Below are 14,285 nucleotides of genomic sequence, written 5' to 3'. Positions count from 1 at the left end.
ATTTTCCCAGCTTTGGCCCCTGATGAAAAAAAAATTCATAGCCAAGTTTAGCTAAGATAAACTGAGAGGGGTTTTTTGTTTTTAATTTTTAGTTTTTTATGGTAGAAAACTTGTGGATTTTCTTTTTTTAAAAGTGCTTGAGTAAAACAATTATACTAAATGTTAGTTATAATATTTCTATTATTTAAGTTGATAAGGTTTTGGGCAGGAGATATTTTACAAATGATACAAAATGTAAGAAAATTCTTATGTGGAATTATATACTAATGTTAACTAAAGGTGAAAAATATATTCAAACGTATCTTTGAAAATCCCTCAAGTTTTTATCAGCTTTCCTGTATTCCATTCTCATGGTGTCAGGTGCCTGAATCTCCATGTAGATTTATTATGTTTCAAACTAAATTCCTTATCTCCCTTTCCCCAGTCTGTTCTGATTCCCCAACTCAGTGATGTCATTTTCCACTTCTCTAGTCAAAAAGCTTGAGTCATGCTAAACTCTGCCCATCTCTTACACTTCATATGCTATTAGTCAAATGATTTTTCTGACTTGACCTTCAAATATCCCCACTTCTTTTTTCACTCTGCATCATCTTCATCTTTTATTAGGTTATTGCAGTAGTTCCAGCCTGGTTTTCTTGCTCTTCTTCCTTCAGTATATTCTCATCATTGCAGTTAGAGTGATCCTCCTAAAACATAACTAAGATCAAGTCATTCCTCTGTCCAAAAGTCTACGATGTCTCCTTAGCTCACTCAAAGTGAAACCAGTTTTACAGTGACTCTGAGTGACTTGCTTCAGTCCACATCCCCATTAACTCCATTATCTGTTTGACTTCTTTCTCCCTCACTCATTTTCTTCTACCCACATAAGGCTCCACTGAGACCCTTCAGGGATTCAGGAATGCCTTTTAGGAAGAATTTTGCATTGATGTTTCCTGCTTTCTAGACAGTTCTTCTTCTGGATAGTTGCATGCATAACTTCACTTCCTTCACATCTTTGCTCACAAAACCTCAAGGAGTCCTGCCTTAACTGTACCTTTTGAAGTTACAATCTACCCATTTACCTGGTCCGCTGCCCTGGCACACTTGACCACCCTTACTCTGCTTTGGTTTTTTATTTCCTCATAGCGCTTAGAACTTTTAACCATACCATATAAGTTATTTATTTACTATGCTTTCTCCCAGCATTTCCATACTATCATATAACCTGCATGAGTGTGGATGTTTTTGTTTTCTTTCTAAGCAATAAAGTTTTAAAACCATATATTTAATACATAGTTAAAATTACTTAGAACAAACATTGGAAGGTCAAAGGCTAAGACAAATTATTTTATTATATTTTTATATTTTTCTTTGGACCAGTTTTTCCTTGTACAGTAGAAATTGAAGTTTGTTTAAAAGGTTGCCTCAGTGACCCACCCTTGCGTTATAACACTGCCAGGAAGTAAGTACATACTTTTCTTGTTTATATATTGGATTGATTCCTAGCGTGGATATTAATGCAACTATGATAATGGTAGGACAGAAGACTACAAGGTGCCATTCTCTATGACATGGGGGAAAATGCTCAAGATTGTTATGATTAAAGCAAAGACAAGAGCGATGGATATTATATGTGTGGTGTAAACAGGACAGACTCAAAGAACAGAGATTTTTCAAGTTTACAGAGAGATAATAACAGATAACAAGAAGGATACCTTATTTGACATCAAATCCTCAGAAAAATGAGATGTGAGAAAAAACAGTTGCCTTTAGAGGGAGAGATGCAGGCAAGATGCACCCTTTGGCTAGGACAAGAGACTTGAAATTGGACCTGTCTTATATGGAATAGCAATGCCAAAATAGGTAGCATGCAAAACAAGCATTAAAGTGTAAGAAGATATTGTTTCTTCTACTCAAGTGAAAAAGACTAATTGAGTTTAGATTTAATCCTGGAAACATTCATGGTTTATGTTAGCATGTTGAATGTAGATTTCTTTTTAAAATATATCTCTTATTCATATGTGCATATAATGTTTGGGTCATTTCTCCCCCCTTCCCCCGCCCTCTCCCTCCCCCCTGCCACCCTTTCCCTCTCCCCCCCACCCCCTCGCTTCCAGGCAGAAACTGTTCTGCCCTTATCTGTAATTTTGTTGAAGAGAGAGTATAAACAATAACAAGAAGGACAAAGCATTTTAGCTAGTTGAGATAAGGACAGTTATACAGGTAGATTCCTCGCATTGCTTCCATGTACATATGTGTTACATTCTAAGTTGATTCTTCTCGAACTAACTTTTTCACTAGTTCCTGGTCCCCTTCTTCTATTGGCCTCTGTCGTTTTAAAGATTCTGCATTACTTCCTTTGCATTGAGGACATCAAATGTTATCATGCTTTTTACCTATCCTCATATCTTCCTTGTGTGCTCTCGCCTTATCATGTGATCAAAGTCCAATCCCCTTGCTGTATTTGCCCTTGATCTAAAGTCTGCATATGAGGGCGAACATACGATTTTTGGTCTTCTGAGCCTGGCTAACCTCGCTCAGAATGATGTTCTCCAGGTCCATCCATTTACTTGCGAATGATAAGATTTCATTCTTCTTCATGGCTGCATAAAATTCCATTGTGTATAAATACCACATTTTCTTGATCCATTCGTCAGTAGTGGGGCATCTTGGCTGTTTCCATAGCTTGGCTATTGTGAATAGTGCCGCAATAAACATGGGTGTGCAGGTGCCTCTGGAGTAACCTGTGTCACAGTCTTTTGGGTATATCCCCAAGAGTGGTATTGTTGGATCATATGGCAGATCTATGTTTAGATTTTTAAGAAGCCTTCAAATTTTTTTTCCAGAGTGGTTGTACTAGTCTACATTCCCACCAGGAGTGTACAAGGGTCCCATTTCCCCACATCCTCGCCAACACCTGTTGTTGGTGGTGTTGCTAATGATGGCTATTCTAACAGGGGTGAGGTGAAATCTTAGTGTGGTTTTAATTTGCATTTCCTTTATGGCTAGAGATGGTGAGCATTTTTTCATGTGTTTTTTGGCCACTTGAAGTTCTTCTTTTGAGAAAGTTCTGTTTAGTTTACTTACCCATTTCTTTATTGGTTCATTAATTTTGGGAGAGTTTAGTTTTTTGAGTTCCCTGTATATTCTGGTTATCAGTCCTTTGTCTGATGTGTAGCTGGCAAATATTTTCTCCCACTCTGTGGATGTTCTCTTCAGTTTAGAGACCATTTCTTTTTTTGTGCAGAAGCTTTTTAGTTTTATGAAGTCCTACTTGTCTATACTTTCTCTTAGTTGCTGAGCTGCTGGGATTCTATTGAGAAAGTCCTTGCCTATACCTATTTCTTCCAAAGTTTTTCCTACTCTTTCCTGTACCAACTTTAGAGTTTGGGGTCTGATATTAAGGTCCTTGATCCATTTTGAGTTAATACTAGTACAGGGTGATAAACTTGGATCCAGTTTTAGTTTTTTATAGACTGCTAACCAGTTTTCCCAACAGCTTTTGTTGAAGAGGCTGTCTTTTCTCCATCATTTATTTTTAACCCCCTTTTCAAAAATAAGTTGGGTATAGTTGTGTGGATTCATATCCAGGTCCTCTATTCTGTTCCACTGGTCTTCATGTCTGTTTTTGTGCCAGTACCATGCTGTTTTTATTGTTATTGCTTTGTAATATAGTTTGAAGTCAGGTATTGTGATACCTCCTGCATTGTTCTTTTGACTGAGTATTGCCTTGGCTGTTTGTGGTCTCAAGGGTAGATTTTTCAATCTCTGTGATGTAAGTCATTGGGATTTTGATTGGGAATTGCATTAAACATGTAGATTGCTTTTGGTAGTATAGACATTTTTGCTATGTTGATTCTAACAATCCATGAGCATGGGAGATCTCTCCACTTTCTATAGTCTTCCTCAATCTCTTTCTTCAGAAGTTTATAGTTTTCCTTGTAGAGGTCTTTCACATCTTTTGTTAGGTTTACACCTAGGTATTTGATTTTTTTTGAGGCTATTGTAAATTGAATTGTTTTCATTTATTCTTTCTCAGTTTGTTCATTATTAGTGTATAGAAAAGCTAATAATTTTTGTAAGTTGATTTTGTATCCTTTTACCTTGCTATAGCTGTTGATGGTGTCTAGGAGTTTTTGGGTAGAGTTTTTTGGGTCTTTAAAGTATAGGATCATGTCATCTGCAAATAGGGATATTTTGACAGTTTCTTACCTATTTGTATTCCTTTCATTTCTTCTTCTTGCCTAATTGCTCTGGCTAGAAATTCCAGTACTATGTTGAATAGGAGTGGAGATAGTGGGCATCCTTGTCTGGTTCCTGATTTTAGAGGGAATGGTTTCAGTGTTTCTCCATTAAGTATAATGCTGGCTGTAGGTTTGTCATATATAGCTTTTATAATGTTGAGGTACTTTCCTTCTATTCCTAGTTTTCTTAGCACTTTTATCATTAAGTGGTGTTGGATCTTATCAAAGGCTTTTTCTGCATCTATTGAGATGATCGAGTGGTTTTTGTCTTTGCTTCTGTTAATGTGGTTTATTATGTTTATTGATTTTCGTATGTTGAACCACCCCTGCATTCCAGGGATGAAGCCTACTTGGTCGTGGTGTATGATCTTTTAGATGTGTTATTGAATTTGGTTTGCTATTATTTTATTGAGGATTTTTGCGTCAATGTTCATTAAGGAGATTGGCCTATAGTTCTCCTGTTTGGAGGTATCTTTGCCTGGTTTTGGGATAAGTGTGATACTGGTTTCATAAAATGTGTTAGGCAGTTTTCCTTCCCTTTCTATTTCATGGAACAGTTTAAGGAAGGTTGGTTTTAGCTCTTCTTCAATGGTCTGATAGAATTCAGCAGAGAATCTATCAGTTCCTGGGCTTTTTTTTTTTTTGGGAGACTCTTTATTGCTGCTTCAATTTCATTTTGTGTTATAGATCTATTCAGGTGATTAATATCCTCTTGGTTCAATTTTGGATGATCATAAGTATCTAGAAATCTGTCCATTTCTTGAAGATTTTCAAATTTATTTAGAGTATGGGCTCTCAAAGTAGTCTCTGATGATTGCCTGGATTTCCATGGTGTTTGTTATTATCTCCCCTTTTGCATTCCTGATTTTACTTATTTGGGTTTTTTCTCTCCTCATTTTAGTCAGGTTTGCCAGGAGTCTGTTGATCTTATTTATTTTTTCAAAGAACCAACTTTTTGTTTCATTAATTCTTTGTATGTTTTTTTTTGTTTCTATTTCATTGATTTCAGCTCTTGTTTTTAATATTTCTCTCTTTCTGTTTCTTTTGGGATTTGTTTGTTCTTGTTTTTCTAGGAGTTTGAGATGTATCATTAGGTCATTGATTTGAGATCTTTCTGTCTTTTTAATATACGCACTCATGGCTATAAACTTTCTTCTCAGGACTGCCTCTGCTGCTGTGTCCCATAGGTCTGGTAGGTTTTGTTTTCATTTTCATTAACTTCCAGGAACCTTTTAATTTCCTGTTTTATTTCATTGATGACCCTTTGATCATTGAGCAATGTATTGTTCAGTTTCCAGCTGTTTGCATGTTTTTTGCTATTATTTTATTGTTGAGTTCTAGTTTTAATGCATTGTGATCAGATAGAATGCATGGTATTATTTCTGTTTTCTTGTATTTGCTGAGGCTTGCTTTGTGCTGTAGGATATGATCAATTTTAGAGAAGGTTCCATGATCTGCTGAGAAGAATGTATATTGTACAGAAGTTGGATGAAATGTTCTGTAGACATTGGCTAGGTCCATTTGCTCTATGGTATGATTTAGAGCTAGGATTTCTTTATTGCTTTTTTGTTTGGATGACCTATCTATGGGTGATGGGGGTATTAAGTTCTCCCACTACCACTGTGTTGGAGTTTATATATGTTTTTAGGTCCTTCAGAGTATGTTTGATGAAGTTGGGTGTGTTGATGTTGGGTGTATATAGGTTGATAATTGTTATTTTCTTTTGGTGTATTTCCTCTTTTGTTAGTATGGAATGTCCTTCTTTATCTCATTTGATCAATGTAGGTTTGAAGTCTATTTTGTCTGAGATAAGTAATACTACTTCTGACTGTTTTTGGGGACCATTGGCTTGGTAAATCTTCTTCTAGCCTTTCACCCTAAGCCTATGCTTATTTCTATTGACAGATGGTTCTCCTGTAAGCAACAAATTGTTGAATCTTCCTTTTTAATCCAGTTTGTCAAATGGTGTCTTTTGATGGGGGAATTAAGTCCATTAACATTGAGTGTTAGTATTGATGGTATGTGGTGATTCCTGTCATTTAGTTGTCTTTGTTGTTTAAGGGTTTGATTGTGTGCAGCTGAATCAATGTTACTCTCTGATTCCTTGTCTTTTCTTCTCCTTTGGTTTGGTACTGCCTGCCTTTTAATGATTATGTTGGCTTTCACTTTCTGTGTGCAGAATCCCTTAAAGAACCTTTTGTAGTGGTGGCTTTGTGGTCATATATTGTAGTTTCTGCTTATCATGGCAGACTTTTATTGTTTCATCTATTTTGAATGATAGTTTTGCTGGGTAGAATATCCTAAGGTTGAAGTCATTTTCATTCAGTGCCCAGAAGATCTCACCCCATGCTTTTCTTGCTTTTAATGTTTCTGTTGAGAAATCTGCTGTGATTTTGATGGGTTTACCTTTGTATGTTATTTGTTTTTTCTCCCTTATAGCCTTCAATATTCTTTCTCTATTCTCTGTGCTTGTTGTTTTAATGACAATATGTCGTGGGGTAGTTCTATTTTGGTACAGTCTGTTGTCCTGGAGGCTTCCTGTACCTGAATGGGCATAGTTTTCTCTAGATTTTGTAAATTTTCTGTTATTATTTTGTTGAATACATTATGAATTCCTTTTGTTTGCACCTCTTCTCCTTCATCAATGCCCATGATTCTAGGTTTAGTCTTTTGATGGAGTCATTGAATTCTTGCATATTTTTTCACAGGTCTTGAGTGTCTAGCTAGGAGTTCTTCAGTTTTTCCTTTTATTACCATTTCATCTTTGAGTTCTGAGATTCTGTCTTCTTCTTGTTCTAGTCTGCTGGAGTTGCATTTCTGTTTCATTCTTTTTTCTGAGGTTTTCCATATCACGAGTCACTTCCTATTTAATATTGTCAATTTTCGCCCTGAGTTAATTTATCTCTCTATTCATGGTATTCTTTGTTTCAGTTTGGTGTTTATACAGTGCTTCAATAGTTTCTGTTATTTGTTTTTGTGCTTCCTCACATTCTCTATTTTTGTTGTCCAGGAATTTCTTGAGCATCTCCTGTACATTTTGGTTGACCATATCCAGTATCATCTCTATAAAATTCTCATTGATTACTTGCAGGATTTCTTCTTTCAGAGTTTTCTTGTGGGCTTCATTGGGTTCTTTGGCATAGCTTATCTTCATTTTGTTGGAGTCTGGATCTGAGTGTCTGTTTTCTTCATTTTCCTCTGGTTGCTGTACTAATCCTTTTTCCTTCTTCCCAGCATTCCACTTGGAGCCGTTACTGTCCTTGTACTGTGTGTAATTTAGTATTATCTAGCTTGTAATAGTAAGAATAATGATATCTAAATGGAAGGGTAAAAGGAGAAAGAGAGCAAGTAAGGAAAGGAAAAAGAAAAATAAACACCACTGCCACCACCAACAAAAACAAAACAAAACAAAAAAGCCAAAGAAATAAACAGGGAGAGATGGTGTACTAATTGACAGTGAACTAAACAAGCATTAGAGAGACAGAGCAAAAAGAAAAAAGAAGAAAATAAAGAAAAAAAAAAGAAAAAAATCCCAGGTTCAGTCTTAATAGTTCTGGTATTAGTCCTTCAGTATCCAGTCCTGGTGTTGATGTTTGAGTAGTAGCTCTGATGTTGTCTCACCAAAGGAGAAAGGAGAAAAGAGAAAAAAAAAATAAAAAGAAAATAAAATAATTTGAGAAAGAAAAAAATAGAAAAGATATATAAAACTGTAAAAGAATAAAAATTTCAGGTCCAGAGACCATGCCGTTTCAGTCTTATAGTTCTGCTGTTGTTCCTTCAGCATCCAGTCCTGGTGTTAGTATTTAATCAGTAGCATTGTGGTTTTCTTGCCAGGTGTTTGGGTCAGGAGACAGCTTTGTGAACCTCTATTGGCTCACCTGCCACCTACTGCCAGCCGGCTGCCGCTGCAGGCTTTATTTATTGCAGTTTGCTGGGGGGAAGGCATCACACCCACCTCCTCCAACAGGCTTTGCTTATTTAGGGTTCTCTTGAGCACCTGCCCCTCCCCTTTTCTCCAGTGTGGAGTCCTAACAGCCTGCTACAGCTGCAGTCCTTGTTTATTTAGAGTTTGTGTGGGGGAATTTCCCTTCCCCCACTCTCTGGTGGAGTGTGTCATATGTCAGCCACTGTTGCAAACCTTGCCCACCCCAAGCTCACTGGCGGGGGGGTCGCCAAACCCACTTTCTCCAGCAGGCTTGTTTATTTACAGTTTGTACAGATGCCTGCCCCTCCTTCTCCAGAGCTCAGGGCACCCTGCCCTGTTTGCTACCTGTCTTTTTCAATTCTTTGTTTGTTATTCAGTTTTTTTCTTTTTCTTTTTTTACTTTGTGGGGCTGAGGTCAGTCTGACCAGGGGGCTATGCTGGTTTATGCTAGGGGTGGCTGTGGGGATACCATGTGCCACTTATTTGCTCACCTGTTGGTCTGTGTCTCCCAAGCAGGTTAGGAGGTGGCATCTGGTGGCATGGGAGCCCTCCTGGTTTCTCCATATAATGTGGTATGGGGAAGCTTTGTGCAGGCTGGGGGTTCGGGAGTGTTGGAATTTTGCCTCTTCTTGGTGGTTTTTTCTGCCAGGTGTGTCTCCAATGTCTCAGCAAGATTTTTCCTTTATGGAGCTCACATTATCTACTTTCTCCCTCTAGTCACCATCTTGGAACCTCCCTTGGATGTAGATTTTATAGTAAACCAAAGGATTAAAATTCTTTAAAGATGGTAACTCTTGCCCCTTGGAGTCCAAACACAGCATGCTATTTGACTGAGTAACATTCTTCTACTTAGGTTTTAGAAAATATTTCTATAAGCTTCATGAAGCCAAATTAAGTTCTGTCCCTGTTATCAACAGTACATTCATCTCAATCTCTGTACAGGACACACATCTTCTTATACTAAATCCCTCAATAACCTGAGCACACTGGCAAATACCACCTTACTGGCAGCTGTAATTAAGTTCAAAGGGATATTTTTGTATTAGGACTTTTGAAAGAAAAGACATACTCAAGAGATTAATAGAATAAAATTATACCCTTGTCATAAGAAGTAGGCTAAATGGACTGCATTGAACATTTACATTAGCACTTGGGAAAAATAATCTTTGTCTTTCTTTTTCATGTGTTGATGCTTTTGTGCATTAAGAAACTTCCTTCTTCATTTTCATTTCCTCATGAGAAAACTGCAGGCATGCATTAAACATAGATCTCTATTTTATGGACATATTCCAGAAAGAGAAATACTATTTTTACTTTCAGAGTACTTTTTTTGCTGTCAAAAACAGCTCAAATAGGTAAGCAAAGTGAAGAATGAATTATGAAAAGTGCTGGAATAGATTTTTTGAAGTCCTGAAAACAAATTGACAATAAAATAATTATATCAGTAGGCATAAATGTCATGTCCTAGTAAGCAAAAATTACTCTTAGTGGAGCATATACTTTGAGTTGTTAGTCGATGATATTGAGGGGTCTGTAATGACACAGCCACTCTGTGCCATTTTAGCAGATAGTAAGTATGAACTGGGTGAAGTGGGCTTGGGGGTGGAGTATGTGAAGCTCCTAGCTGAATAACACTTCTTACAGTGATAGTCTAACCTCAGGTAATTTTATAATCATCTAAGTGTATGCTAATTTTATTATAATATTATTTCTCCAAAGGATAGTCTCTTTCAGTGTTTGGAATTGTGGCTCATTGAGAGCTACAAATGAGTTTGAACATTTATTGACCTAACTAAAACCAAATATTCTCTATCTTTCTTATTATGGACCATAAAACATTGACTGAACCCCTCCCTTATTCTTGTAAGGGCATCTCTAATTAATCAATGTGTAATGTTCAACTGTATAAAGAACTTAATCTGCTTTCAGGTACTTCTCAGCCCACTTTCAGATAAATGGGCCATTTGGCTCATTTTGGGTAATAAGCTTTGGATTGAAGGAATATTTGTTATTTAGTACCAGGGAATAGTACCTGAATCCTGAACCATCTTCTCCTGGTAGGGGAAGATACATGATCCAGGTGGTATAGTCAGAGTTTGCTGCAATTTCTTTTCAGCCTGGGTCCTACCGTACCAACTTGTCCCACCCTTTTATTTTTAGGTTTTATGATCTATCCTGGTTAATGCAAGTACACATTACAGTAACAGTAAAAATAAATGCTGTTAAACATTAACTAATATATATTAGTTATTAGTTATATTAATTGTTATGTGTTTTTGATTACTTCAGAAATTTTTATCGTTAATCCACAGGGAACAATGTTCATGGGCATGGAGTCACAAAGAGACATGGACCTGAAGGAAACTGTCACTTGCTTCAGTGGACTAGAGCATGCGATGGTCGGGAAATCATAGAGAGGCACTCACTCATGGTTTACTAGGTTGAACTGTATTTGTAATGAAATCAAGAGAATGCATATCACTCAAACTCAAGGAGAAACTAAATAAGAATTTCAAAATATTAAAACTCATCGGTCATGGTCGTGGTCATGAGTGCTTTGTAACCAGCTTTCTCCTGACCCTGAGAACACTGGCTAATGACTCTGGAGGAGGTAAGTTCACAGTGTTCACACAACCATTTCTTTTAGATCAATGTTTCTCTATCTTAGCTAGACATTAGAAATCCCTGGATGTATGTAAACCATCCAGGATGTCCAAGTAACACCAGGGGTTAACTAAATCAGTATCTCTGGGAGAGGACCCACCCATCTTTGCCTTGTAAAGACTCTAAGGTACACAAGGTGCAGCCAAAGCTGAGAACCACCTCTGGCAAGGGGAAGCTGGCTATTACCTAACACATGCTTCCTTATCTCTGGTCTGCTTTACAAATTATAAAGTCAGTATTTTATTTCCACCTTAGTAATAACTTTCTACTGATAGAAAATGTAATATGTTGCCATTTCTAATGGCTAGGCTTCCTTGTATGATTAAATTTTCTTTTTTATTATGAATATTTTTTGAAGCAAAGAATAGTAATACCTCTAGGGAAATCTTAGAAATTCCAGTTCTCCTTAATATTTCAGGGGCTAGATTAGTGTTTCCTCAGGATTTGATCCATTAATTTACTTCCTCAAGGCCTTGGCTAGACAAGAAAAGTGCCATGTGGGAGCTGACATTCAGATAAAATCACTACATGTGTTTGTTTGAGGGTAATTATTGAAGTAAACACAGTTGACATTATTCCAATGTGCCAGGTGCAGGATATATGTATGTACAAATGTGTGTGTCTTGGGAACAACAGTGTGTCCTTGATGTATTAAAAAGTTGGTAAAGAAAAATACTTGATATTTACATGCTGGAAAAAAATTTGTCTGAATTTGTGGGCACAAGGGAATTCATCTGTTGCCCTTAAAGAGAAACTAACTTCCTCTTCATATTTGGAAAGCCATGAATGAGATGAATCTGCACAGAGGTATTTATATAAGTAGGTATCCTTGAGCATTAATTTCCACACTGACCATGCTAATAAATGTCTCAAGTAATCAGTCATGGACTACTAATGTGGGCGTCATGTGTTCTGATTTCTAAACATCTCAATGCAAAGCATAGCCTCAGAGATTAAGTCACGAGCTTTGCAATCAGATGGGTTGGGTCTGAATTCCAAGACATGGTACTTACTAGTTATATGACTTTGATAAATTCACTAAATATTCTTGAGTCTTAATTTCTTTATCCTGAAAGTGGAGACAGTTATAATAGTAGTCACTTTCTCCCTCTAACTAGGAAGGTGTGAGGAAGTATATTTAAAATGCTTAGAACAGGGTCTGACTAAAAATATTTGCTGTTATTCCAAAATAATCCAACATACATGTTGTTACATCCTCTAATGCACACATAGAACTTTCAGATAACAGCTAATGTATAGACTACATAAACTGTAGACGAGAATTTCCAGTCTCCTTTGGTCCTCAGAGTGTACTTGCTTATGCACACTCTGGTCCTGAAGCTTCATGTGGTTCTGTGATTTGTGCCTCATGGCTTTCACACAGTTGGAAACCCCACTGCATAGTCTCCTCTGGTTGCATGAAATTGCTTCTCTGCCTGTTGAGTTTCCTAGTTGCTTCAGCTGAGTACTGTCCAGCTGAGAATTCATATTATAATCTGTTGACCCTGGTTGTGTTATCTGGCTTTTCTCTTCCGTGGATATGTCTAGTCATCCCTACTCATTGTATGGGGTGATGAGAGGGAATGCTTATTCATTTTGCTAAAGGAATCTAGTCTGTTCATTCATTCCCCATGGTGTCAAGTTACTGAAGTCTTGATTGTACATTCCTGAACATTTATCTACATGGATAATGTAGATAGGTGGCCAAACAATGACAAAAGCATCTGCCATATACTTGTCTCCTGCTTTTCACTCAAAATTTATGGCTTTACAAAATGTATGGGCCTCCTCCTTTTATGGTCCATCTGGTGACTATCCTGAGAGAAGGTGCCTTTAAATGAGACCTTTAGATACCAAATATCGTAATTCAGTGAATTAAACACCTAATGAAATTCTGAGCATCATGGCACATGGAGAAATATGAAGCTAAAATGTAGAAGGTCAAGCTTTCCTAGTCACCATGTTAAAACTCTGCCACTTTAGATAAGACTATTTTGCTCTCAGATTTTGCCCATGATACAGAATATCTAAGAAAAGGGGCAGAACTTTAAAATCATATAGTTTCTGGAATTATTTCTTTAAAATAATCCAACTGGAAGAATATTTTTTTTTAAATCATAGCCATTTAATATGTCATCAGCTGATAGGAGTAATCTACTAATCTTGTCATTTGACACTAAGAATTAAGGGAATGCTGGCAGCTTTCACAGAATCATACATAGGTCTCCTATCTGCTAATGGATATTTCATGTCAGCATCACATTTAGAATTTTAGCCAATTAGAGTCCCTTTTTGTTACTTGCTCACAGAAAGTAAAAGGAACATATCAAGTATGGAGATTAATTATGGCTAATTCAGGGTTGTTTCATTTAAACTCAGTGAGTGTTTCCTCTGATAGGAAGTAATGTAGCAAGTTAAGACAACCTATACCGCACATTAGAAACTGCCAAACTAGTCAGGAGAAATCACAATTGTTTTGAGCAGGAGAAATCAATCATTTAAAACTTTTAAAGAAAAGTTTCGGGTTTTAAAAAAATGTTCTGGTTTTTAAAAAAATGTGAAATAAAGGGCATGAATAAAAATGCTAGTCTTATGACATCTAAAACCTGTTATCTTAATTTAGCTTGTATCATTTGTACCTTGCAGTTTCCAGAGTGTTCTTCATCCTATCAGAAAATTAATCACATTTTCAACACTTCATAAATTCCAAAGCAGAAAAAGTCTGTTTGTTTATCAGTTACATATGTAGACCAATGGGGCTGCTGCATAGTGCACCGTCCATGCACTATTCCCAGTGTTTCTTCTCCCAGTGTTATTTGCTTATTGTTATTTGAACTACTGCCAGAAAATAAAAGAATATTATGAAACAGGTGATATTATCATGAAGAGATAATTCTCCATGGATTGTTTGCATTTCTGAATATCTTGAGAATCAGGCCTTGCTTGCTGACGTTGCTCTGGGTTGTCTGCTTAGTAATTCGTGTAATGAACAGATTTGGAAGATGGAGACATTGTCTTGCTCTGAAGTGGAGGGCAGGTATGTTCACAGGCCAGTGTAATAAAGACAGTGTCTTCCTCCAGAGGAAAGGATAGGCATTTTGATTGACCCCTGTAGAAAGGATGGTTTCAGTAACTTTAGGGCTCTCTTGCAATACAATCCATTAGGTGTGCCGGTATCACCTGAAACTCTTTGTGTCAGTCAGTGGGAATCAGAGCTTGGGGTACTCGTGCACATGCTGACATTCTGCTTCTGCTATTGCTACTGCTATTACAAACTGTCCTTTGTCTTTGCCCAGGAGTCTTATATTCTACCAGCATCCATAAACTATAGTAGGCCAATTCATTAGTTTGTAAGCAAAGTAAAATCTCAGATCTTCACAGTTTTGGATGGATAGACTATCCAAAAACCCTAAGTTAACTCTTCTGATATTCGGTTCATACTATTATTTGATTTTTCTGGTTTGTGTTCTTTA

At 36.9% G+C, this 14,285-nt stretch overlaps 1 long non-coding RNA gene across 32 annotated transcripts in view; it reads left to right on the top strand.

Annotated features, from left to right (window-relative positions):
* Positions 1 to 14,285, top strand: part of LOC109675295 (uncharacterized) — a 439,119-nt gene that overhangs the window by 128,971 nt on the left and 295,863 nt on the right. For 21 of the 32 annotated variants that reach the window (XR_012439076.1, XR_012439072.1, XR_012439075.1 and 18 more), the window contains one exon: positions 10,461 to 11,694. This is a non-coding gene — a long non-coding RNA (uncharacterized lncRNA). Of the gene's footprint in view, positions 1 to 10,460; positions 11,695 to 14,285 lie in introns of those variants that run through there. The other 11 variants (XR_012439077.1, XR_012439080.1, XR_012439087.1 and 8 more) reach the window with 1 other exon arrangement.

The sequence above is a fragment of the Castor canadensis genome, chromosome 11 (genome assembly GCF_047511655.1).
Source record: "Castor canadensis chromosome 11, mCasCan1.hap1v2, whole genome shotgun sequence".
In the NCBI taxonomy this organism is placed as follows: domain Eukaryota; kingdom Metazoa; phylum Chordata; class Mammalia; order Rodentia; family Castoridae; genus Castor; species Castor canadensis.
This window is presented reverse-complemented; position numbering and strand designations above follow the sequence as displayed.